Source organism: Loxodonta africana, chromosome 20 (assembly GCF_030014295.1).
Source record: "Loxodonta africana isolate mLoxAfr1 chromosome 20, mLoxAfr1.hap2, whole genome shotgun sequence".
In the NCBI taxonomy this organism is placed as follows: domain Eukaryota; kingdom Metazoa; phylum Chordata; class Mammalia; order Proboscidea; family Elephantidae; genus Loxodonta; species Loxodonta africana.
In genome coordinates, this window is record NC_087361.1 from 57,108,978 (window position 1) to 57,135,623 (window position 26,646).

A 26,646-nucleotide genomic window follows, 5' to 3' on the forward strand; every position below is an offset into this window, starting at 1 on the left:
TCCCACCCTTAGGACAGAGTCTGTTCTTCAGGCACCAGACTGCTTAAGCAAATCTCTTTCTCAGAGGTTGTTTTGCTCTGCTGTACTTTGACAGAGATTCCTAAGTCTACATCTCGCTGAGGACAGGCTATTGTTGGAGTTAGTATTTTGAAATGGACACATGGTTGAGCTCCTGGATCTGAGCCCAAAGATAAACATGGGGACTCCGGGGCCTTGAAATCCACACCCAGCAACTTACGGGTCCTCACGGGCCTGCGAGGCCAGTGCCAGACTAAACAGATAGCTGGCGCTTCCCCAAGAGCCAGCACTTTGGGGTTTTTGTCGGTTGGGTGGGAGTGCAAATCCTTGAAGACACTCTTCATGAAAACCCTGTTTCTTTATGTCCCTGAGCTCGGACCTTGGCCAGCATTGGCAGGTGGCCTTGAGCTGCCCTGGGGGGCATTGACACTTCCTCGTTTGGGTCTCTAGGGTCTTTACTCCAACTGAACTGTGCATCTGAGAGGGCAGGAAGGAGAGGTGACCCATGGTCCTGTTTCTCAGCCTCTGGAACTGGGAAGAAGATTTGGGGTTATGGAAGAGTCCCAAATCCCAGGCCTTGGCCAGTGTCTGACCAGACAGATGGAGGGGGGATCAGGGAGGTAGGCTTTGGTGTGGCAAGGAGAGGAGGGGAGAAGGCAGGCCGGTAGGTAGTATGCGCTTGTTAACCAGTTCCATTGAATCGATTCCAACTCATGGCAACCCCATGCACTCTATAGGGTTTTCAGTGGCTGATTTACTGGAAGTAGATCACCGGGCCTTTCTTCCAAGGCATCTCTGGGTGGACTTGAACTTCCAACCTTTTGGTTAGCAGCTAGTGCGTTAACCATTTGTGCCCCTCAGGGTCTAGGCAATCTGATGTCACTCAGAGTCATTCAGCGTCTGGGAAATTTCACCCTGGTGCCCAGCCAGGTGCCCCCAAACATGCAAATACTTCAGCTCTGCAGCCACAGATAGCGATTGGGAACCCTCCTTTGTCCAAAATGGAAGCATCCTTGCCCCTACTGAGTATCACTCACAACCTTCCTAAGCTGTTCCCTGGCAGACCTTGGCACTGCAGGTGTCTCCTGGGAAGTGACTCCCCTGGTCCTTCCCGTGAGACTGCTTCCCCATTCTTCCCTGACATTTGTCCTGTTGGCTTCTCTTAAACTTTCTGTATCCGAGTCTCCCTCCCTCATTAGAAAGACACCGGAGAAGAAGGGGGGACCCTCCTCTCCAGGGAGTTTCCCTTTTAGCCCTCTCTTTGGTTTTTAACCTCAAGCAATAATCCTCTGTCCCACCTGGTGACATAGCTTCCAGGTGGCCTTTCCAGGAATTCGAATCTCCACTGTCCTCCTGGAAATAAGGGACTCCCCACCCACAGTGTGGCTAGAGACAACGTGAGGAACAGATATGTGGAAGGGGAGACGAGGGGAGCTGGTGTGGGCCGGATGAGGCCAAGTCACCCATCTCATCTCAGAAGAACCTCTGCTGGGTCACAGGAAAGACGTTCCTGGGGTTGTCATGGAAACCACAGCATGTAACATCAGACCAGCTTCTTCGAGGGGAGCCCTAGGCAGGATAATGGAGGAATCGTACACAATCTTTTACCATCTCTTCACCTCCCTTTTGAATCAGCACAGAGCGAAAAGAGCAAAGGGCAGAGGTTTGACTCAGCAGACCCAGCACCCCCACTTATGCTCCTGAGGGCAGGCCATTAATTTCTGTCCAATTGGCTCCGACTCCTGGTGAACTCACTTATAACAGAAATGCTGCCCAGGCCTACACCGTCTTCGTGATTGTCGGTGTGTGTGAGCCCCTTGTTGTGGCCACTGTGTCAGCCCATCTCATTGAGGGTTTCCCTCATTTTCGCTGACCCTCTACCTTACCAACATGGTATCCTTCCCCAGCAGCTGGTCCCTCCTGGTGACAAATCCATAGTAAGCTACATCAAGTCTCACCATCCTCGCTTCTAAAGGGCATTTTGGCTGTACTTCCTCAAAGGCAGATTTGTTCTTTCTTCTGGCAGTCCACGGTATATTCACTATTCTTGGCCAGCACCACAATTCGAATGCATCAATTCTTCTGTCTTCCTTTTTCATTGTCTAGCTTTCAGTTTCACATGCATATCAGGCGATTGAAAAGCCCATAGCTTGGGTCAGGCATATCTTAGTCATCAAAGTGACATCGTTGCTTGTTAACACTGTTAAAAAGCAAAGAGGAGGGCAGGAAGGGGGTCTTATTCATCTTTGCATTTCAGAGCTAAGCACAGCTCTCAGATCAAAGTAAAGGGGCAAGAAGTGCTTGCTGGACTGAAGGAGCTCAGAGAGGCTGGAGCAAAGTGCGAGAGGCAGAGCTAAAAGAACAGGTCAGGCGTTGGGTCAAGGCCATGCGTGTCTTTAGAGGCAGGGCTAAGAGGGTTGGCTTTGAGCTTGCAGACAAGTGAAAATCATGAAAGGTATTAAAATATATATTTTTTGTTAATTCAAAGATAATAAGTGCTCATTCTTGCTAAGGAGTCCCTGGGTAGTGCAAATGGTTAAGCTCTTGGCTATTAACTAAAACGTTGGTGCTTCAGATTCACCCACAGTGCCTCAGAGGAAAGGGCTGGAGATCTACTGAAAGATCATAGCCACTGAAAACCCCACAGAGCACAGTTCTACTCTGACACACACAGGATAGCCATGAGTCGGAGTCAACTTGATGGCAACTGGCTTGGTTTTGGTTTTCATTTTTACTAGTGAAACAGTGCAAAGATGTAGCAAGAAAAAGTTAATAATCTCCAGCCCTCCCACCCCTACATCCTACTGCTTCCTTCTCTATCACCCTGGTAGACAATTTTCTTTATCCTTATGAATCTGAGATTTCACCAGGTTATGTCTCGGTGTGTGTCTTTAAAACAATAATCCTTTATAAAACAATAATCCTGTCCAGGACTTGTGTCAAGTCATGGAAAATTTCCTCTGCTTTTTGTTACATATTACTTCCCCTCCATCTGTTCTTTTATTGTATTTTTTCTTCCCGCCTTCTGGAACTTCTGTTATTTGCATGTCATTGTCCTGTTTTATCCTTTAAGTCTTCCTCTCAAGTTCCCAGCTCTTCGTGTTTCCATACTGTGAGCTGTTTCTTCCGCTTGATCTTCTAACCCTCGTCCACCTCTTAGCAGTCGTCATCCACTTCTCAGTTTATTTCCTGGGTTTCTAAAATAAGAAATGTTTTTCTCTTGGTTCCAGAAAGAGTCCTTTCCTTGGGCTCTGGTTGTGTCCTCTTGCATGTCTTCATTATTATTTAATATTTTAGCGTGTTTCCAGTGAGCGTTTACACGGCAGTTTAGGTTCCCGTTCAACAATTTCTACACAAGTTGTTCAGTGACGTTGGTCACATCAGCACAACGCGTGAACATCCTCATGATTTCCCGCTCTGGTCATTCATCCTCATTACCTTTTTGTTTAAGCCTCTTTATCACTTCTGTTCCAATGCGGGACGCCTAGGCTGGAGGCTTGGTCTGCAGTTGCCACTGAGTTGATTCTGACTCATGGTGACCCCATGTGTGTCAGAGTAAAACTGTGCTCCATAAGGTTTTCAAAAGCTGATTTTCAGAAGCAGATTGCCAGGCCTTACTTCCATGATGCCTCTGGGTGGACTCGAACCTCCAACCTTTCGGTTAGCATCTGGGTGCATTAACTGCACCACCCAGGGACTCGCGGCACTCATCACAGAGACCCTGAAATGATCGTGACCTCTTAGTTCCTCTGCAGGCAGGTAAGGTGATGGACAGGCATGGAGCAGTTGACCACCAGCATGCAGCTGAAGACACAGCGGTTTCTGCTCCCTGGGTCCAGTGACCAGCAAACCGGCCAGCCACTTCTCTGCAGGGCAGACCTCTGCTTCAGGGTCTTCCTGGGATTGAGGTCTAGATCTCCAAGAAGATGGAGGGATGAGAATTACAAGTTTAGGCAGGAGAAACTGTGCCAAAAAGGAGAGGAACACACCTTCTTCTGAGCCTGTGAGACTGGCAGGAGGGAGTTGAAAATATAGAAATATAGGGCAGCGGTGGTTCAGGGGTACAACTCTCACCTCATGCAAGATACCTGGGTTCTATTCCCGGCTAATGCCCCTCAAGTGCAGCCACCACTGTCTGTCAGCAGAGGCTTGCATGCTACTACGATGCTGAACAGGTTTCAGTGGAGCTTTTAGACTAAGATGGACCAGGAAGAAAGGCCTAGTGATCCACTTCCAAAAATTAGCCAGTGAAAATCCTGTGGATCACAATGGTCCAATCTGGGGATGGTGCAGGACCGGGCAGCATTTTAGTCCATTGTATGTGGAGCCTCCATGAGTTGGAGGCTGATTCAACGTGAGCTAACAACACACTTTTCCATTTGTGCACAGGAAGTTGGAGGGATTCGTGGACAATGACAGAAATTGGTTTGGCCATTTGAAGTGTTTCCTCTGTTCACAGAGAGATAGCCATTGAGCTCTTACCATCAACCTCCCAAGGCTTTTACCTCTCAAGGTCAACTCAAGCAATTGACTGCTTGAATGTCTCCTCTTTGTCTAACACTGGGTCAGGCGCTGTAAGGAGCAAATGAGAATCTAAAGACAGAGTCCCCAGCCTGGGAGGCTTCCCATTTCTGGAATTTTCCTTCCTTGGAGCCACCAGGGTGCTGTTGCTCCACCTGTTCACTCTCTGGGGCTCTGGGAGAAGCCTATAGCTGCTTGTCCACAGCGCCTGGTGGTTATAAAGGACAGTTTGGCTAGAAGGTCCTGAGGTTTTATCTGTGGGAGCTATCCTCGGTTTACCTGCGGTGAAGGTGAGACGCAGGAGAAGTCATGGGTTCAGCTGGGGTGGGGAGGCATCTTTGTGAAGCAGGTCCTGGGGAAGCCACAGCCCAACTTCAGAGATGAGGCAGAGCCACCAGGAGCAGCTGGCCCCTGACGAAGCCAGGAGGAGAAGACTGATTCATGCAGCCTCAATATTTGGCTCAACCAGGACACGGCCCAGGAGCCCAGAGAAGCCAGAGGTCAGCACACCCAAGATATTGAAATGTCTTCTTTCCTAGAGGTTTCAAAAACCACTTTCTCCCCACAGTCTCAGAAGCCATAGTCATCTTGGGGGCAGGAAGAAGGAATCAGAGACTTAGAAGTTGGGTTAGACATTTCTCTAGAAAGACTGACAGTAACCATAAATTTTATTGATTTTTGGATAAAATTTTATTTACTTCTAGTTAATTTTATTTAAATTTGAAGATCTAAGTTATAAAACAGATCAGACTAAAAATTAATCTTTGCCTTACTAACCAGCAGCAGAGACTCAACAGGAAGACAGGTAAGTTTTAGACACAATAAAGGAACCCATTTAATTTCCTGCATACATGCCGGTGATATTGGGAGATTGAATTTGCCACCCTGCTACACACACACGAACACACACACACACACACACACACACACCATTGTTTTCTGCCTCTTTTCCCTGACCCCACTGGTTAGAAAATGATGTAAAATCCATAGAAGAAATGACAAAAACACAAAGAACCCAATTTCAAAATGGGCAAAGGATTCAAATAGATATTTCTCCCAAGAAGCTATGCAAGCACATGGAGAGATATTCCACACTTGTTAGTCACTAGGAAAATGCAAACCAGAGCCACAACGAGATGCCACTTCTTGCTCTCTATGGTGGCTATGAAAAAAAAAAAAAGGAAAGCAAACAAGTGTTGGTGAGGACGTGGAGAAACTGGAACGCTCATACATTGCTGGTGGGAATGAAAATGGTGGCGCTTTGGGAAAAGTTTGACTGTTTATCAATAAGTTAAACATAGGATTATCATACAGGACCCAGCAATTCCACTCCCAGGTATCCACCCAAGATAATTGAAAAGAGGCGTTCAAGCAAAAACGTGTACACCAATGTTCATAGTAACCCTATCCACAACAGCTAAAAGGTAGAAATAGCCAAAACGTCCATCAATAGAGGAATGGATAAACAAAAGACTGTATACCCATGCTGGAGTATTATTCAATTGTAAAGGGAAATGAAGTACTGATACATGTGATGACACAGATGAACCTTGAGACAATTACACTAAGTGAAAGAAGTCGGACACAAAGGGCCACATAGTGTATGATTCCATTTATGTGAATTGTCTAGAAAAGGCAAATCCATAAAGCTAGAACGCAGATTAGTGGGGCTGGGAGGAGGGTGGAATGGGAAGTGACGCTTAATGGGTGTGCAGCCTCTGTTTGGGGTGATGAGGAGTGCTGGGACTGGATAGTCGTGGCTGCACAACACCATGAACGTACTTTATACCACTGAATTGTGCAACTTAAAATGGTTAAAATGATCGATTTTATGCTAGGTGTATGTTACCACAGTAAACGCATAGAAGAGATGACATGGCTGAAAGGCCCACCTGATAGTAATAAGAGCCCGCACCCGTTGGATACTCACTGAACACTAAGCACTTGGTGTGGAGGGTCTCATTGATCATGAGGCAGTCCTGGCTCCGTGGTAGAATTCTCACCTTCCATGCAGGAGACCCAGGTTCAATTCCCGGCCAATGGGCCTCAAGCAGAGCCACGACCCATCTGTCAGGGGAGGCTTGCATGTTGCTATGATGCTGAACAGATTTCATTGGAGCTTCCAGACTAAGATGGACTAGGAAGGAAGACCCGGCAATCTACTTCCAAAAATCAACCAGTGAGTAGCCTATGGATCACAACGGTCCCATCTGCAGGCGATTGTGGGGAAGGTGCAGGGCCGCACAGCATTTTGTTGCATTGTGCGTGGGGGGCCAGGCTGGAGAGCAGCCAACAACAACAATCTCTTACCCTACAGTACCTGTTGCTGTCAAGCAGGTGCCGACTACAGCGACCCTACAGGTGGTGGTATTGTTATTCCCGTTTTGCAGGTGAGGAAACAGGCTTAGAAAGCTAAAATGATGGGCCCAAATCCCACAAAGTCTGACTCAAGACCCCGAGCACTTAGTTCTCACACTGCATGGCACGGTAAGAAGAGAGGGAGGGAGGAGGCTATCAAGGTCTACCTCTTTCTTAGGGTGACAGGGAACAGTCAGGACACAACACCCACCTTGGAGGGGGTGGTTAAGAACATTTCTCCCGGGCACAGGGCCGAGAAGGCACAGAGGTCATTGCTGCTCTGTCTCTAATGTCTGGAAAAACAGAGGCGGGGAAAGGGATCTAGAAGGAAACTCCCTCCGGAAGTCCTCTGAAGGAAGCCCGAGGCCGTGGGGGCGATAGTGTGTGATGGAATAGTTTTTCCCTGAGGACTTCGCCTCTGCAGAGAGCTTGAGCCTGGTCCCCAGAGAAGCCGATTCTTTAGCGGTTCACAGCCCTGGAAGCTCTCTACGATGTCACCTCAGAGTTGCTCCCAATGAACGAGAAAGAGCAGAAACTCAGATTTGCTGAGAAGGAGGGGTGGGGGGACAGGTGGCACAGAGATGGATGGGACAGAAATGACCTCAGGAGGTCAACTGGCCCTGGCCCTGCAGGAGTAGACTGGCGGCAAACACTCCAACCAAAGGGCAAGCTTCAAGCTCGGGTGTGATGAGCAGAAAGGCTTCGTCACTGGCATTGGCTGTCTCAGCTACAGGCCACCAGTGAGATCCTCTCCAGGGGCCCCCTCCCTACAGATAATGGTCAGACTCCCACTCTTTGGAGAGCAGTGATAGGTATTCTTTGTACCGGAAGTCATCAGAGCCAAAGCCACAGTCCAGTAGTGGGACGCCACTTGTCCCCTCTCTCTGCAGGAACTTTCTAATCATATTGCAACTTTGGCCTATTCTGAATTACTGAAAAAGAAGCGGCAAATGGTTTTCAATTCTCTTCTACTTTTATTAATTTGTTATGGTTTCCTGGGTACACTGTTAAGAAGGATTCTGAGTTCCTGTCTAAGGCTCAGTAGAAAAGATGACCATTGCTGATTGGTGATCCCTACAATGGGCAAACAGGGGTACACCCATGTAAGTAGCATATTTATTAATGTCTGAACCGTGGGCAATAAAGTGTGGTGCAAATGATTTGCACTCAACTACTAACCTCAAGGTTGGGGATTCGAACCCACCCAGCAGCACTGTGGAAGAAAGGCCTGGTGATTTGCTTCCATAAAGATTACAGCCAAGAAATCCCTATGAAGCAGTTCTACTTTGTAACACATGGGGCTGCCATGAATTGGAATTGACTTGATAGCCACGGGGTTTTTTGCTTTATCGTGGGCAACAGGTGCTGTTGAAACAGTGACTTGGTTGTGGTTTAGGATAAGCATCCCTGGTATTACAAGTATGCACATATAGGACTGCTGTTGCCAGCTGCCACTGAGTCAGCCCCCGACCCACAGCAATTCCGTGCGTAAGGACATGAGACGCTCCCGACTCTGCCATCCCCCTGCTCAGTTACAGATCAGACTGTAGTGAGCTTAGGCCTTTCACTGGCTAATTGTCAGGAGTAGATTGCCAGGCCTTTCTTCCTAGTCCACGTTAGTCTAGAAGCTCTGCTGAAACACTTTCAGCATCATAGCACCTCACAAGCCTCCACTGACAGGCAGGCGGTGGCTGTGCATGAGGTGCATTGGCTGGGAATCGAACCTGGGTCTCCTGCATGGAAGGTGGGGAGTCCACCACTGAAGACTGCCTCATCACCTTAAGGATTAGAAGGACATTTATGCTCTGGGAAATCTCTGGAGGTGGTTATAGGTCCTTTTGCTCCAGAAAAAAATGCTTCCAGGAAGCCCCCTTGCCTCCATACTATCTCATGCTCCTGAGAAGGGCAGCCAGTCCAGGGCTAGCTACTTCCTCCTTTTTCCCCAAGGAGCGAACTGAGTGTGGGCCAGAGGGGGCCTCTTTCTCCAAGACTCTTCTGGAACCCTTGCTGGCCCAGGGCAGCTGCAGCCACACAGTTTGCTTCTTGTCATGGAAAGCTGAAGCATCTCTGGGCCCAAGCTAAATACCGGCTGCGGAACATCCAGTTTTTTCATGAGCCCCTTGTGGACTGAAGCCCAGAAGCCAGCAGCCCACCGGCCAATTATTACAGCTAATTCTGTGCAGACTTGACTCAAGAACGGAGACAGAGAGTTCTCTTTGCTGCTGGGGAGCTCGGCGCAGGCAGCGGGGCCGGCTGTGAATGCTGTCTCTGTGTGCCTGGCGGGTCCTCGCAGCCCCGGCCGGCTGCCCTTGCACCGTGAGTTTGGCATCCAGAGTGACTTCAGCGGGGCCGCCTTCCCCTTGAGTCTGCACTCGAGACCAGAGATCTTGATTGTCGAGAATTTTCCTTCCCCCTACTCCATGACACATCTGCTGGAGCCCCCCTTAAGAATTCAGGGATGAACCCTTGTTTTTATTTTTTCCAGTGAAAAAGGAAAAACAACACTCAGATTGTAATTGTGGGGTTGTTTGGTGGCCTTTTCTCCTCTGATCTAATTACCTTAAAGATCCAGTTGATTTGGGCAAAGAACAGTCAGTCACCCTTTGTTCCCTGGGACTCTCCTTCAGTGGTGGGCTATGGTCAAGTCCCAGCTTGGTCTAAGCTCAAGGTGATACCCATTCTTGTTGCTCAAGGGTCTCTCTCTTAAGCTCTTCTGGGCCTCCTTCTGTTAACTAATTAAACCATTCACTCATTAGCTAATTCTTTCTCATAAAGACAGGCACTGGCGGTACAAACGGTTTGTGCGCAGCTACTGAACGAAAGGCTGACAGTTCAAACCCACCCAGCAGCACTGCGGAAGAAAGACCTGTTGAACTCAGTTCCACTCTGTAACACACGCACTCACCATGAGTCGAAACTGACTTAACGGCAACAGGCTTGAGGGTTTTTCTTGTTTGTTTTTTGGCAGCGGGAAGAATGGGGAGAAGAAAAGGGATGTCCTGCCCTCCAGGGGTCAAGCAGAAAATAGTTGCAGGAAGAACCAAGCACAGGTAGCCCCCAATTTATGACTTACTTGAGTTATGACAAACTGCACTTACGACCATCTGTTTTCTGTTTTTTGTATATCTTATCCTTAGTAATATTATGTACTACATACAACATTGCAGTTTGTAATTTGCTGATGTTATCACTCACAGACATTCACTCACAAGTGTTCAATTTTTATGATCTACTGTTCAAAACACTGCCACATAGATTTAGATTTTTAAACTCAATCAGGGGCTTCAGCTGCTTAAAGACGTGGACCCAAATGCTGATCACTTTGCTAACGCTGACAGGCAGATTTGGGAAGCAGTGAGATGTTACCATGAATTACATGAAGGAAAAAAGAAAAGGACCATAAGACAACTGTCACTAATTTTCCGACTAGAAATGCCATCCGCATTCCCAGGAATAAGCCAGAAGACCCAGAACCTTCCACAAGTGCGGTTATTACCACAACTGACAAAATGCTAACTTTGTCCAACTCTTCTTCATCGGCATACATTTTTATGTTGTGTGTTACGTACGTGTGTATTATGTATGTATCAAAATATATCTGTAAGCGTATATGTAATGTTTCTAATCCCCAAAGACAAAGATCAGATTTATAAAGACACTGTTAATAAGAGACAGTAACAATGAAAACTAAGAAAAGAAAGAAAGATATTCAACTTACGTCAGAACCGAGTTACGATGGCGTCATCGGAATGGAACCCTGTGGTAGGTCAGGGGTACCTGTGCCATCAAGGCAGGTGCTTCAAGGATGGCACAGAAAGTGAAGACAGTGTGCCTACAACCAGCCTTGCCCCTAAGTACAGTCCTCCACAGGGAGTGGGTACACCGAAGGCACTTATAACACGACCAGCGTGTGTGCAAACTTAAGAGAAAGGGACTTTGGATTCAGGATGACTTGACGGCAGCAGTTTTGGTTTTTTGGTTCAATAGATGGGCAATGAGGGATGCTGCCAAGGAAGTTGGCTCTAATGAGGTGGCATTTAAGTGAAGACCTGAACAGTGGGGAGATGGAGGCAGAGCATGGAGCAGGGTCAGGTGGCAGGGGCAGCGGAGGAAACTGTGCAGAGGCCCCAGGACACATCTCTGTACTGCAACCAAGAGGTCTAAGGCTGGAGCACAGAGAGCTGGGAGCAGGCCCATAGGAGATGAGCTGCTGTTGGCAGCTGGGGCTGGTCACACCCAGTCTCATAAGTCCTGATGTGGGCACTGCCTCGTGCTAAGGGCAGTAGGCAGTCAACCGGATAATTCGAGGCAGGGGTGCAGCACTTCCTTTCTGCTCTTGTCCTATCGGCCAGGTACATGGCCCCGGGCTATTGTCTTCCATGGAATGACTTAGAAAAGTAAATCACTTAACAACGCGCCTGCTCATGCCAGGTACTGTGGCAGGGGCCAAGGCTGGAATGAAGATGATGGGATCTTGTGCCTGACCCCAAGGAGGACCCCACCTATGAGTGGGGTGGGAGGGCCTAGAGATAGGTGAGTGGACAAGACAATGCCCAGAGGAGGGAGTGATGGCTTCCTCCTGATAGGAAGGGCCTAGAGAACATTTGGAGAGGAAATGACGCCTGAACCGAGTCTTGGAGAATGAATCAAGGGTGGAAGAAGGCCACTCCAGCCACAAGGCCTGCAGCTGATCTCGGGGGTAAGGCCTGCGGTGAGCTTGGGGCCGGGGTGTGGAGGAGGCATTTTATTGGGCTCCATGTCTTCTGACCCCAGAACATTTGCACCTCCTCATTGACCCAGGCAGAGCCCTGGTGGCGCAGTGGTTAAGAGCTCTCAGAGCTTGGCTGCTAACCAAAGGTTGACAGTTAGAAAACACCAGCTGTTCCTTGGTAACCCTACGGGGCAGTTCTCCCCTGTCCTGTAGGGTGGCTATGAGTCGGAATCAACTCAGTGGCAGTGGGTTTGATTTTCTTGGTTTTGGTTGACCCAAGGATTGAAACCAGATGTTGGAACAAGTCTTCTCCAATGTGAAAGGTATATGACGGGGGCCTCGTTCCAACTATACAGCTGAGAAAGGAGTGGGCTGTTTCGGAAGCTTTACTGCCCCCACGTGGGAGAGGATGAGGCTGTGGCTTGCCTGGACTCTGGTTGTTGCTCTTGTGTACCCTCAAGCCAACTCCGAATCATAGTGGCCTTATAGGACAGAGTAGAGCTGCCCCATAGAGTTTCCAAGGCTGTAAATCTTTATGAAAGCAGACTGTCACATCTTTCTCCCAAAGAGCAGCTTATGGGTTCAAACCACTGACCTTTCTGTAAGCAGCCGAGTGCTTAACCATTGCACTACCAGGGCTCCTTCTTTCTAGTCTGACTAAACCAAACCAAAAACCCATTGTGGTCGAGTTGATTCTGACTTATTGTGACCCTATAGGACAGAGTAGAACTGCCCCGTAGGGTTCCCAAGGAGCCGCTGGTGGATTCGAACTACAGACCTTTGGTTAGCAGCCAAGCTCTTAGAACTCCATCCTTTGGGATGAACACGCAAGAAAGGATGCTGGGTTGTGATTCACCTCCCTCCTGTGTGTCTTGGATGCATATATCCTGGGAAATTTCTGGACCAGAAAGCTGGTCTTAAAAAAATGCCTACCTGCCCAGGGTCCCAGGAGGTCCTGCGCTCTCCCTCCCCTTTGGCCTCAGCAGCAGCCAAAGTCCCCTGCCAGAGGCCTGGCTCCCAACAACCACCTTAATCACGTGGTATAATGGCTATTTTAGTTACATAAACAGAGTTGTCTACATTTGGATTCGGGGCTGGCTGCAGGAATTTGTAAACAGCATGGCGTACGCATTTCACAGGAAGTTGCCAGGACAGACTTTCTTTCCCACTGCCTCTTGTCCAGTTTTCCCTTTTATAGAGAGCCTGGCTGGGGAAGGGAGACAGAACTTATTTGGGAATGGACGACAATCTCTCCACACATCCCTCCCCCACCCAGGACCCACTACCTCTTCCTAACACTGAGGTCTGTGCAAAGTTAAGACTGCTTCTGAGTTAGGAACCACTCCTACATGCGGGTTTCTCATAAACATAAATATCAACCTGGTGGAGCACAAATCTGAAGAGGTTTTATTACCAGAATTGCATCAAGGAATTTTGAAGTTGCTGGCAGGTTTCGAAACTGTTGGACACTACTGAGCCTATTTGAGTCAAGACCCCATATGATATCATCATGGTCCCTTACATCCCCTTTTCTACTCCCTCTGCCCATAGATATTTCTTTAGCTTCCAGCAAGGTTTGTAAGATTCTAGAGTTGACATATTTGGAACCACAAAGGAGAGGTAGCCTGGATGACAGGAGGCGGCAATCATTTGTTCTTTCATTTAGTAACTGTTACAGATTGAATCACATCCCCCCAAAATATGTGTTGTAGATCCCAACACCTATATCTGTGGTTATAATCCTACTTGGGAATGGGCTGTCTTTGATATGTTAATGAGACAGTATCAGTGTGGGGCGTGTCATGAGTCAACCTCTTTTGGGACATAAAAGAAGTTAAGCAAGCAGAGCTGGGGGCAGGTAGATGCCACACCACAGGAAGATTGCCCAGGAACAAGGAAGAGAGAAAGCCTTCCCCTAGAGCCAGCATCCTGAGTTTGGACTACTAGCCTGCTAAACTGTGAGAAAATAAATGTGTTTGTTAAAGCCACCTGCTTGTGGTATTCTGCTGTAGCAGCACTAGATGACTAAGACTATGACCATCAACGAAGCATCTATTTGAATTAGGTGCTGTGTTTGGCACTGTGGGCCTTAGAAGGTGTAGAACACACATCGTTGGCTTCAACCAGCCGCAACGAAAGGTGGAAATGTTAAGAGTCCCTTAGATGAGTGGGGATGGCACAGGGAGTTAGTTTTACTTGATACGTGTTTGTTGAATGAGTAATAAGCCTGTGACTGAGAATGAAGTCTGCTACAATAGTTGTAGTTGAATCTTAAATTCAATGCAAGTTAACTGCTGCTCTAACTTAAAGCTTCGTAGCCGGTCATCTCGGCTTGCCTGGGACAACGGGGGTTCCCAGGATTAGGGATGGAAAAGCTCCCAGGCAAACCAGGACAAGTTGGTCAACCTAGTTAAGTCTTCAAGGACAAGAGAAGTAGGAAGCAGTAAAGCTCCTGTATAGAAAATATCCAAGTGAGGAAAAACAATCCTGGAGAAGTCGGTGGGACATGAGGCATCGATGAAGTGGTTGTATTTCTCCTTTGATGTTTTCAGTACGGGAGAGTGAAGAAGCAGAAAATACTTGCCCCACATAGAAATAAATATTAGTAGGTTTTATGACTAGGGAGACATTAGTAGGTTACGAAGAACTGGGCATTAACAAGCAAAATGAGAGGGTTTAGGTTCTTAAAATATTCTCAAATAAATCCAATACTAAACAAAGCTACAAGAGTGTTTAAACTTCATTTCTCTAATCACTCAAAGTCCTGGAAGGGTCTGGAATCTTCACCTGTTTTTCAGAAGCATTGGTGTGCAGAAAAGTCAAAGTTAGAATAAGCAGCATTTTAAAGCAAGGGATGTTTAGAGAAAGTGGGTCTGTGTTTTACACAGATGTATTTCTTTACTTTTGACTGTAAAGTGTATCGCTTTTAGAATCAAGTGCAGACGCTCATAACTAGTGATTTTTAAGTAAGCAGAGGTGTCTTCTGTTTTAAAAAGAGCTTCATGTGATAGAAGTGCCGTCACTGAGATGGAGGCACCATCATGGTGGGAGACTGTGTAGGGTGTCTCTGGAAAGGCTGGGTGGTCCACGCTGTTACTAAAGCTCTGCTTTGGCGCCACCTGGTGGCAGATACCCACATTTCAGGTATAAAACTGGAAGTGAGAGCCCCTTTGGTGCATTTAAGCTTGGGAAGTAACAGGGAAAGCCACTTCAATCATCAAAAACAGTATTTTTTGCATTTTGTACTGTGAGGAGTTGTGCACAGAAAATGACCTGGACGTGGTCCCTTTACTCTAAAACGTTTGAGCGAGAGATTATGCCTTTTCGTGGTCGTTTTCAGTCATATGTCACATGGGCTATTGTAACCACCTTGCAGGGTTGGTGTAAAGACCCCGTGTGACGTCACGGTGTCCCCTTACAGCCCCCTTTTTACTCCCTCTGCCCCAAAGATCTTTTTTTAACTTCAGGAAACTCTTGTAAAGTTCTAGAGCTGAGGTATCTGTGTCTCGTACATTGCTTAGCAAGAGGGGTGAGACTTCGGCTCACTTGCTTTGGACATGTCATCAGGAAAGGCCAACTGCTGGAAAAGGACACCATGGATGGTGAAGTAGAGGGTCAGAGAAAATGAGGGAAACCCCCCATGAGAGGGACTGACACAATGGCCACAACAATGGGCTCAGACACCCCACTGATCATGGAGACGGCACAGAGCCGGGCGATGCTTCGTTCTGTTACGTACAAGGTTGCCGTGAGTCGGTGCCAACTCGATGGCAGCTAGCGACATCAACGATGAGCTAACAGTAACCACTGTTGTCAGTCAGAGGGCAAGGTGAACCTGGGAAAGCTGGCAGTAGATGGACGATACATTCAGATGGTCTATGAACATTGCTGGTGTCGGTAATTTCCTGAGAAGATAATCCAGTATTGCTTTAAGGGCCACGTGAGAATCTGAAATTGGGGTTGAAGCCTGGACTCCTTAATGGCAGCAAAGCACAAGGTCAGGTTTTCTGGGCGAGACTTTTCCCAGAACCTCGAGCAAGACTCTTAGGTCTTGTCCAACTTTGGACATGCCTCCAGAGACATTATAAAGAGGATACGGTTGTGCCTGAGCCTGGACAGAGAAGAAGTCATAATTACGGAAGAATTAAATGAAAGGGTCATGATGGTCAGTCCTTTCTCAGTGACTTAGCTCCTTCCCTGTAGAATCCAGGGACTGGACTAGATGATCTTCAAGGCCTCTTGTAGATCTAACTTTCTAGAGTTCTAGGGCTAATAACCATGGGTACAAAACACAAAGTCTTGCCAGTGACTGGAATTTTGGCAGAGTGGCTGGAATTTTCATTCATTGCTGATAGCAATGTAAAATGGTACAGCAACTCTGGAAGCTCATTTGACAGTTTCTCCTAAAACTAAACACACACTTGCCATATGACCCAGCAATCTCACTCTTGAGCTTTTGTCCCAGAGAAATGAACTTATGTTCCCACAAAAACCTGTATATGAATGTTCATAGCAGCTCTATTTGTAATAGCAAAACCAAAAGCAAAAAACCTGGAAACAACTCAAATATCCAACAGGTGAATGGTTAAAGAAGCTATGGTACTTCCACGCTATGGAATATCAACAATAAAAAAAAAATAAGAACAAACTGTAGACACACACCACGACTCGGATGGACCTCAAGGGCATTATGCTGAGTAGAAAAAGGCCAATTTCAAAAGATTGCATACTGTATGATCCAATTTATATGACATTCTCAAAATGACAGAATTAGGGAGATAGAGACCAGGTTAACAGTTACCAGGAATTAGAGATGGGCAAGAGGATGAAATTACAAAGAGGTAGAATAAGGGTCTTCCTTTGAGGTGATAAAGAGTTCTGTATCTTGATTGTGGTGGTAGTTCCACAAAGCTATACATTGGATTTTTGCATCAAATTATGCACACGCGCGCGCGCGCGCAAGAACAGATGTAAACACAGACATTTACCATACCAATTGCTCTCAAGTTGACTCTGACTCATGGCGATCACATGTGTGTCAGAGTAGATCTATGCTCCACAGGGTTTTCAATAGCTGATTTTTTTGGAAGTAGATTGCCTGGCCTTTCTTTCAAGGCTCCTCTGGGTGAACTTGAAACTTCAACCTTTCAGAACACACAAATGAGTACATGTAAAAACTGGTGACATCTGAATAAAGTCTGTGGTCTAGTTAACCACATTGTATTAATATCAGTTTTCTAGTTTTGACATTGAACTGTAGTTATATACGATGTTACCATTGGGGGTGGCTGAAAGAATGATGCCCTGGTTGCACATGGGTCAAGAGCTCAGCTGCTAGCCAAAAGATCCACAGTTCAAATCCACTAGCCACTCTTTGGCACACCATGGGGCAGTTTTACTCTGTCCTGTAGGGTCGCTATGAGTTGGAATCGACTCGACAGTAAAGGCTTTGGTTTTTTTTACGGAGGAACAGTACCTGGGATTCACTATTTTTGAAATGTCCTGTGAGTCTATAATTATAAACTATAATAATTTGTAATAATAAAGCAAATTAAAAAAATGTATAGAATGGTTGCACCCATCATTCTCTAAAACAGAGTTTAAAAAGAAAGAAACCCAAGCTTTGCAATGGAGTATTGGCAGCTGGAGCAGGCAGTAATGAGACCACCACCCGCCTGAATATCAGGCTGCTTGCGTTGACTACGACGGGTGGAAACTCTGGACTGCATGGCTGTTCTCTGAGCCGTTAGGAGCTTGCCAGTGCTATGGGGACACAGCATGGCCATTGTGAACACTGCAGTCTCTGAGGGTAGATTTCCTTTCTCTAGCCATAGCAGAGAGAAGACCATTGTAAATACGCTGCCTAGTTAAGCCTGACAGGTAGTTAAGCCTGAAGGACCATCAACTAGAAAGTGGTCATCAGGAGCCCTCCAGAGTGGACGGCAGTGTCCCCCGGGGGTATGGCTTTTCTGGACGCTTAGTGAGCCTATGCTGTCTCCTAAAACCAACCAGTCAACCAACAAACAATAGCTGGTTGCCAGTGAGAGTCAATTCTGACTCATGGTGACCGTATTTTTACCCAAATAATGTGTGCCTTCTTTATTTGCCAGCTGTGCCCTCCCCCTCCCCGTGAGGTATTTTCATAAGCTTTGTTATGCCAATTTTTTTTCACGTTGCTGTAAAAGAAAATTAGCATGGTGTGCTTACTGAAATACCTCGGGGGGACACAGTTGTCAAACAAACATAGAAGGTGAGCATTATTTGCATAAAAACACTGTACTGCAGAGTAGACTTGTACTCCATAAGGTTTTCATAACTGTTACTTTCTGGAAGCAGGTCTGTAGGCTTTTCCTCCAACATGCCTCTGGGTGAACTCAAACCTCCAGCCTTTTGGTTACTAGCTGAGTGCCATTTATACCACCCAGGCCGTCCATGCTACCTTCTAGAAAATGCTAGTGTGAGCCAATTCTTAAAGCCACTATACTCTAAAACCCAGGAGACGCCTGGAGAAGGTTTTCTCCAAGACAATGCAAGGTTTGTTCTAAATTTTCCACGAAATGAGCTTTTTTGAAGACATTTCTTAAGATAGCAGGTGCTTGGCTTTGGCCATGTCTCCACACTTGAGACCAAACCTGAGTGCATCAGGAAAGCAGGAGGTCTGGGAATCAATGGTGATGGTGAGTTTCTTAGTCTGCGTTCTCTAGAGGAGCAAAACCTGTGAAGTATGTATAGATAAATATATAGAGAGAGAAATTTACTTCAAGGTAATGCCTCATGCAACTGTGGGGGCTGACAAGTCCCAAATCCATGGGTCGCACAACAGGCTGAAGACCTCTGTTTGGCTCATGTGGTTGCAGGGGCTGATGAACCCAAAATCTGAAGGTCAGGTGACAGGCTGGAGGCCTCCGCTGGCTTATGTCCCAAGAACTAGAGGTCAGGTAACTAGAGAGTGCAAGATCGAAAGAAAGCAAGCTGTGGCAGAGCATCCATCTATATACTGGTTCCACCCCGAAGGAAACTTCGCTTTCAGCTGAGTGGCTGCTCACGTCAGATCACAAAATGTAAGATGATTACATTGTATCTGCCAGACCACTGAGAATCATAGCCTAGCCAAGCTGACACACAACAGTAACCATTGCATAGGGGTTGGGTTTAGGGTTCACAGGGAGGGTTGGGGGCCTCTTCTCCTGCCCTGGGCACTGTCCATTCTTTGGCTTCTTTCTCTGAGTTAGAAACAGAAATTCCAGAGAAAACTCACTCAACAATTTGCCCAAACAAATGGCTCTGGGAAGGGCGAGAGGTGTTGTCGAGCAAGGGCTTTGGTAGATGTAATAAGATGCTAAGAATCTGGGGTCTCAAGAGTGCAAGGAGACATCAAAAAGGCAGCCCTGACTTCTGGCGAAACTGTAAAGCAGGCAAGGTTTGCTCGTGAGACTCTTTCCTCTGTCCCCATGTTTGTGTTTAATCTGCTTTTTTCTACAAGAGCCCGATGGCCTTCCACTGCTCCTGGGAAACCAGAGTTTCCATGACGTCTTAGTCATCTAGTGCTGCTGTAACAGAGAGAACACAAGTGGATGGCTTTAACAAACAGAAGTTTATTTTCTCACAGCCTAGGAGACTAGGAGTCCAAATTCAGGGTGCCGGCTCCAGGGGAAGGCTTTCCTTCTCTGTTGGCTTTTGGGGGGAAGGTCCTTGTCATTAATATTCCCCCAGTCTAGGAGCTTCTCTGTGCAGGAACCCAGGGTCCAAAGGACGTGCTTTGCTTCTAGCTCTTCTTTCTTAATGGTAGTAGATCTCTCTCTTCTCTGTTCGATTTTCTCTTATATCTCAAAAGAGATTGACTCAAGATACAGCCCAATCCTGTAGATTGAGTCCTGCCTCATTAACATAACTGCCTCTAATCCTGCCTCATTAACATACCAAAAAACCAAACCCATTGCAGTCAAGTCGATTCCAACTCACAGTGACCCTATAAGACAGAGTAGAACTGCCCCATAGGGTCTTTCTTATTCAATGTCTAGCTTTCACATGCATATGAGGTGAGAGAAAACACCAGGGCTTGGATCGGGAACACCCTCATTCCCGAAGTGACATCTTTGCTTTTCAACACTTTAAAGAGGTCTTTCGTAGCAGATTTGCCCAATGCAGTATGTCATTTGATTTCTTGACTGCTGCTTTCATAGATGTTGATTGTGGATCCAAGTACAATGAAATCCTTCACAACTTCAATCTTTTCTCCATTTATTATGATGTTGCTCATTGGTCCAGTGAGGATTTTTGTTTTCTTTATGTTGTGGTGTAATCCACACTGAAGGCTGTGGTCTTTGATCTTCATCAGTAAATTCTTCAAGTCCTCTTCGCTTTCAGCAAGCAAGTTTTCGTCATCTGCGTATCACAGGTTGTTAACGAGTCTCCCTCCAATCCTGATGCTGCATTCTTTTTCATACAGTTCAGCTCCTTGGATTATTTGCTCAGCATATACATTGAGTAAGCACGGTGAAAGGATACAACCCTTATGCACATCTTTCTTGACTTTCTCCAAGTTGGAGGAACTTATTCAAGCAAAATGACAGAGCCTTCCCTTTGAAATCAGATTTTTGGGCAGATAAAGTTTACTTTTTTATTATTTGCCCAACGTTTTTTCATTTTAACTAATTCGTGAAGCAGCGGTGGTTCAGCAGTAGAATCCTCGCCTTCCATGCAGGACACCTGGGCTCTATTCCTGGCAATGCACCTGTCTTAGTCACCTAGTGCTGCTATAACAGAAATACCACAAGGGCATGGCTTTGACAAAGAGAAGTATATTCTCTCACAGTCTAGTAGGTTACAAGTCCAAATTCAGGGTGTCAGCTCCAGGAGAAGACTTTCTCTCTCTGTCGGCTCCGGAGGAAGGTCCTTGTCCTCAATCTTCCCCTGGTTGAGGAGCTTCTCAGGTTCAGGGACCCTATGTCCAAAGGACATGCTCTGCTCCTGGTGCTGCCTTCTTGGTGGTATGAGGTCCCCATTCTCTGCTTGCTTCCCTTTCCTTTTATCTCTTAAGAGGTAAAAGGTGGTGCAGTCCACACCCCAGGGAAATTCCCTTTACATTAGATCAGGAATGTGACCTGGTAGGGGTGTTACAATCCCACCTCAATCCTCTTTAACATAAAATTACAATCACAGAATGGAGGACAACCACAGAATACTGGGAATCACAGTCCAGCCAAGCTGATGCACACATTTTTGGGAGGACGTATTTCAACCCATGGCAGCACCTGAAGTGCAGCCACCACCCGTCTGTCAGTGGAGGCTTGCATGTTGCTGTGATGCTGAACAGGCTTCAGCAGAGCTTCCAGACTAAGACAGACTAGGAAGAAAGGCCTGGAGATCTACTTCTGAAATGCAGCCAATGAAGGCCTTGTGGTTAGCAATGGTCTGATCCAAAGTCAGTCATGGGGATGGTGCAGAACCAGGCAGCACTTAGTTCTGTTGTTATGGGGTCGTCATGAGTCCCGTGGGGCTGACTTGATGGCAGCTGACAACAGCACAACTCATTTTTAAGGAAACATTACATTTTGCATGAAAAATAGAGATCATTTTTATATTTTGCTGATATGAACAAAACGCATTTGTAATGCAATAAAGTGAAATTGATTTCAAATTTGTGAGTCTATGTTTATGCGCATTTTCCTGCAGACTGTTTATTAGCCTGCTTCAAGCTCTCAGAGGAACTCAGGACTTCAAAATGGGTAAGAACCACCAGCTCAGATCTGTGTTCTGGGAAACAGCAGGGTGAGGGCCAGTGGTCCTGAGTATGCTTTGCACAAAGAGACACTTGCAATATTCAAATTATATTAAAGACTTAAAAACTTCTATGGCAGAAGAAAGGAGGCCTGGTGACACAATGGTTAAGCGCTCAGCTGCTAAATGAAAGGTTGGCAGTTCAAACCCACCCAGTAGCTGTATGGGAGAAAGTCCTGGTCATCTGCTTCCGTAAAGATGAGTCTAGAAAACTCTATGGAGCTGATCTACTCTGTCGCACGGGCTTACCTCCTCGGCCCCCAACAATAGTAAAGGAGCTTCTTTAAAAGTCAAAGTCACCAAGTTGATTTGACTCCAGAATCCTTGCTTCCAGTATTGCTTCTTAGCCTTCCTCTAAACATGGTAGGAAACGCTGCTCTAGAACGTTCTCCACCTCTGGATTAAGCCAGACTTCAGGGAAGTGTCTTGTAAAACTGCTTCTACTGAACCGCACGTTGGCTTTGCAGCACCAGTCAATTTGCAGGGACTTCACAAGAAACAGGTCAGCCTCTTGTTCCCAAATGGCAGGTGTTCAGGTCCTCTCTTCTTCACGAAAGAGGGAGAGAAGCATTCCAGCCAAGGAGAAGGGTGAAGAGAATTCTCATGATGGTGGTGGCGAGCAACACAAGATGACAGCTCTGTAGCAGGTCTGGCAGTAACGGTTCCAGGATAGAGAAGATGGAACCTCTAAGATGTCTCTCAGGAAAAAAAGGAAACTGATAGACTATTTGACAAGTTTGACCACACAGAAAATTACATTAAAAGGCATGTAACACAGTCATTGATGGGTGTGCAAATAAGTTAAAGACAGCTAAGTAAAAAAATTTTCAGTGAAATAATTATTAACCTCAAGAAAAAGAAAGCCTCATATGGGAGGGAAAATGTAATTACAGTTCAAGACTTTGCACATCACAGAACACTATATAATCATAAGAATGTAAATTCTAAAATGGAGCCTAGCCCTAAATTTTGATGTAACTGTATTGGGAGTCCAACACCTGGCTGTCAGTTTGTTGTACTGAGGTGGCTTGAGTGTTGCTGTGATGCTGGAAGCTATGCGACCAGTATTTCAAACACCAGCAGGGTCACCCGTGGTGGACAGGTTTCAGCAGAGGTTCCAGACTAAGACAGACTAGGAAGAAAGTCCTAACAATCTACTTCTGAAAATCAGCCAATGAAAACCCTATGGATCACAACAGAATATTGTTTGATATGGTGCTGGAAGATGAGCCCCCAGGCTGGAAGGCAACATGGACTCAAGCATGATCATAAGGGCGGTGAGCAGCGTTTCATTCTGTTGTGCATTGGGGTCACCATGAATCAGAGCTAATCCAATGGCCACAACAATATTGGAAGCATGTGGGAAGGGAAGAGGGTGCACATACAGAGAGCTGAAATCCTCACCCACCATAACAGGAAGTCAATAAATGAAGCCTGAGCTTCAGGGTAGATCCTAGCAGGACCACCTTTAGGTAAGGCCTTAATTGCCTGGGGCTTCCTTAACAAACTACCAAAAAGTGGGTGGCTTTAAAAAACAAAAGTTCACTTTCTCACAGTTCTGGAGCATAAGAGTTCAAATTCAGGGTGTCAGCAGGGCCATGCTCACCCTGTCTGCTCTAAGAGGGGGTGCTTCCTTGTCCCTCCCAGCGTCTGGTAGACGCAGGCGTCCCTTGACTATTAGAGGCAACTCACAGGGAGCCTGTCTTCCGTCTGTGTGACGCTGTCTTTTGTTCTTATCTGTTATAAGACATGACTCAGAGGGGAGTAGGCCCCACACTATTTCTGTATGAGCTCCTTAACTGATAACATCTTTAGGAAAAAAAAAGAAAACCTCTTTCCAAAGTGACATGCACAGGTACAGAGATCAGGACTCCAACATTATCTTTTGGGAGACGCAATTCAATTCATAACTTTGCGCGTTCCCCATTATCTGTCTTTAGCAGTCGTGTTCTGTTTAAGGCATCTTGTTAGCCTGTAGGTTTTGTATCCACAGCAGTGTCCAAAGCTCAGAGCTGTGAGATAGAAAGGCAGACTCGATTCTAAACAAAGCCTCCTCTAGCTCTTCTCTTCTCCAAGAGTCTTGGTTTTTGTTAATGCTGGGTGTGGGAATCAATAATATCCAATTTTAAATCCAAATGCAGACTCAGCTCCCCAGGTTTTAAAAACATGTGTCACGTGTAGGCAGAGGAGCTCTTTAAGGGCGTGGGCTACAAATGATTTTCAGAGAAAACACTTGCTTTTATGTTCCTTGTTTTGCAGGAAGACGCTGTCTTGCTCTGTTGTTAGGGAACCATTCAGAATGAACCTATTGAAAGCCTTTTGGGAGATCAGACAGCTGACGCCAGTCAGGGGGAAACATCAAACAACTTCCCTCCCTTCTGTTTTCTTCTAAGAAAGCCAGAATGCTTCTTAGAAGTGAGGATGGAGAGACTTTGTCTCACGCATTTTGGGCATGTTCTCAGGAGGGACCACTCCCTGGAGAAGGACACCATGCTTGGTAAAGTAGAGGGTCAGCGAAAAAGAGGAAGACCCTCAGAGAGATGGATTGACACAGTGGCTGCAACAATGGGCTCAAGCATAGCAGTGATTGTGAGGATGGTACAGGACCAGGCAGTAGGGTCGCTATGAGTCGGAACTGACTTGACAGCACCTAACAACAACAACATTTTCTTCTTCCCCACTCTGAAACTGATGCTTGGATCCTGTTTCCACTCTGCTTCTGCGTCCATTTCTTCAAGTCTCCATCGCATTCAAGCTGTGTGAATTGTGTAGTGGAGGCATGGGCAAGAGTTGTCTAAAAATAAACCATTAAGGAGCTACTCTTCACCTGGTTCTAGAATGCTCTTTCCCTTGGTGAAGTCTGGCCAAGCTCTGTTTTTCACTGCCATGTCCTCTTATTTCTTTTAAGAATAAAAGCCAAGGTTAACATGTATGGGGCATTTACTACACGCTAGGTTCTGTACGAAGTGCTTCATTTAGCTTCTGTGACGACCCAGTGAGGTAGGTATTCTTTTTATCTCCATCTTACAGATCAGGGAGGGTAAAGGTCCAACTGATTTGTTCATTTTTTTGGTAGTTTCACAGTATATTCAATATTCTTTGCCAACACCACCTTTTGATTCTTCTTCTAGCTTCCTTTTTCATTATCCACCTTTCACATACATACGAAGTAACTGAAAAGGCCCTGGCTTGGATCAGACACACCTTAGTCATCAAAGTGACATCTTGGCTTTTTAAAATTTAAAGATGCCTTCTGCTGCAGATTTGCACAACGTAATGTGTCATTTGATTTCTTGACTGCTGCTTCCATTGGCATTGGTTGTTGGTCCACAAAAAAATCAGTCTTAGAAGAAATACAACCAGAATGTTCCTTAGAAGTGAGAATGGCAACACTTCAACTTGCCTACTTTAGACACATCATCAAAAAAGACCAATTGCTAGAAAAGGACATCGCGCTTGTCAAAGTAGAGGGCCAGCAAAGACGAAACTCTCAGTGCGATGGGCTGACACAATAACCACAGCAGCGGACTCTAGCACACTAGCGATTGCGAAGATGGCGCAGGACTGGACCACATCTTGTTCTGTTATACGTAAGGTCACCACGAGTCAGAGCTGACTCGGTGGCAGCTAACACGGGTCCACGGATCAGAGACGGTAAGTCATTTGCTCAAGGTCATGCAGCAGAACAGGTACCCAACCGAGGCCGTTAGCATATAAAGCCCTTCTCTTAGCCTCCATGATAGACTGCCTCCCTGTTCTGCCTTTAATTACCAAAGTATAGACTTTCGGACTGTTTCGATTCTCCTCGCTTGAACGCTAGAAGAATTCAAGACGCAAAGTTAAACATCAAGAGCTGGTTTTTTGTCAGCTGCTGTCGAGTCAGTTCTGACTCACAGTGACCCATGTATAACAGAACAAAACACTGCCCGGTCTTGCACCATCCTCACAATCATTGCTATATTTGAGCCCATTGTTGCAGCCACTGTGTCAGTCCATCTCGTTGAGGGCCTTCTTCTTTTTCACTGACCCTCTACGTTACCAAGCATGATGTCCTTCTCCAGGGACTGATCCCTCCTGATAACATGTCCATTGAATGTGAGGGCTGCTGTAGAAGTGAGGAAAAAGATTGACGTCTGTTCCTCGTTTCTACCAGCAGGTGGCGTAGTTCCCCAGTGGAATTTCCCAGGGAGCCATTTGGCTCTGTCTTGCTTCCCTCTCTCTGGAGGTACTTTCTGCCCAATTGGACCATCAAACTATTCCTTTCACATTGGGTTTGACTTGTCTTGTTCACTGAGGCCTGTTCACAAGACGAATAGTGTAATAAGAAGTGGGTACAGATTTATAAAGATCTGTGTTTCTTTAAACCAGTTGCCTAAACTATTATTGGTTTTAAGAAGGCTTCAGGAAATATTTTTGTTTTAAGGTTTAAAGATTATCTCAAGGCCACAGTTTCAGGGGTCCATCTAGCATCCATGAATTGAGAAAATCTGGATTTCATGAGAATTTTAAATTCTTTTCTACATTTTTCCCCCTTTTGATCAAGATTCTGCTACAGAATCTTTGATCAAAATGTTCTGTAACAGTAGCTAGGCATCTCCAGTTCTCCTGGTCCCAAAGTGGGCAATTGTTCATGGAGGCACTCCACAGGGTCTTCAGTGTCTGATTTTTCTGAAATAGATTCCCGGGTCTTTCTTCTGTGGTGACTCTATGTTTGGACCACCAACTTTTCAGTTAGCAGCCAAGTGCTTAAGTATTTGTACCACCCAGGGACTCCTTGTATCTCTTTAGAACACAATTTACTATAATTTGTAAATAATTTTAAGTCCTAACCATCTTCCCCCTGCTGTCCAATGGACTTCAAACCACACTGTTGAGAGCACCATTTAATGAGAAAACCCAATTGTAAATCAAAGTTAACCTTCCTTTGTAGCTACAACAGAAGCTTCAGAGTAATGGCTGGTTCTGCGAGCCGTGAGTGATTTTGGTTGGGTGCAGCCTCTGCAGTGGCCATTCAGATGGGATTCAAATTCTGGGTCTACCTCTATGTAGTCCTGACCTCTTGATCTCTCTGTGCCTGGGTTTTCTCAACTGTGAAGTTCATAGTACCTTCTACATTGAGTTGTGGCAGCGATTACTTGATGTTAATATATAAAAGCACCTGGCAAAGAATCCAGCATGTGACAAGTACCTCATGCCTGTTAGCTCTGATTAGCCCCCGTTCCACCCAATTCCAAGGACTCCAACCATGATAGAAAAGG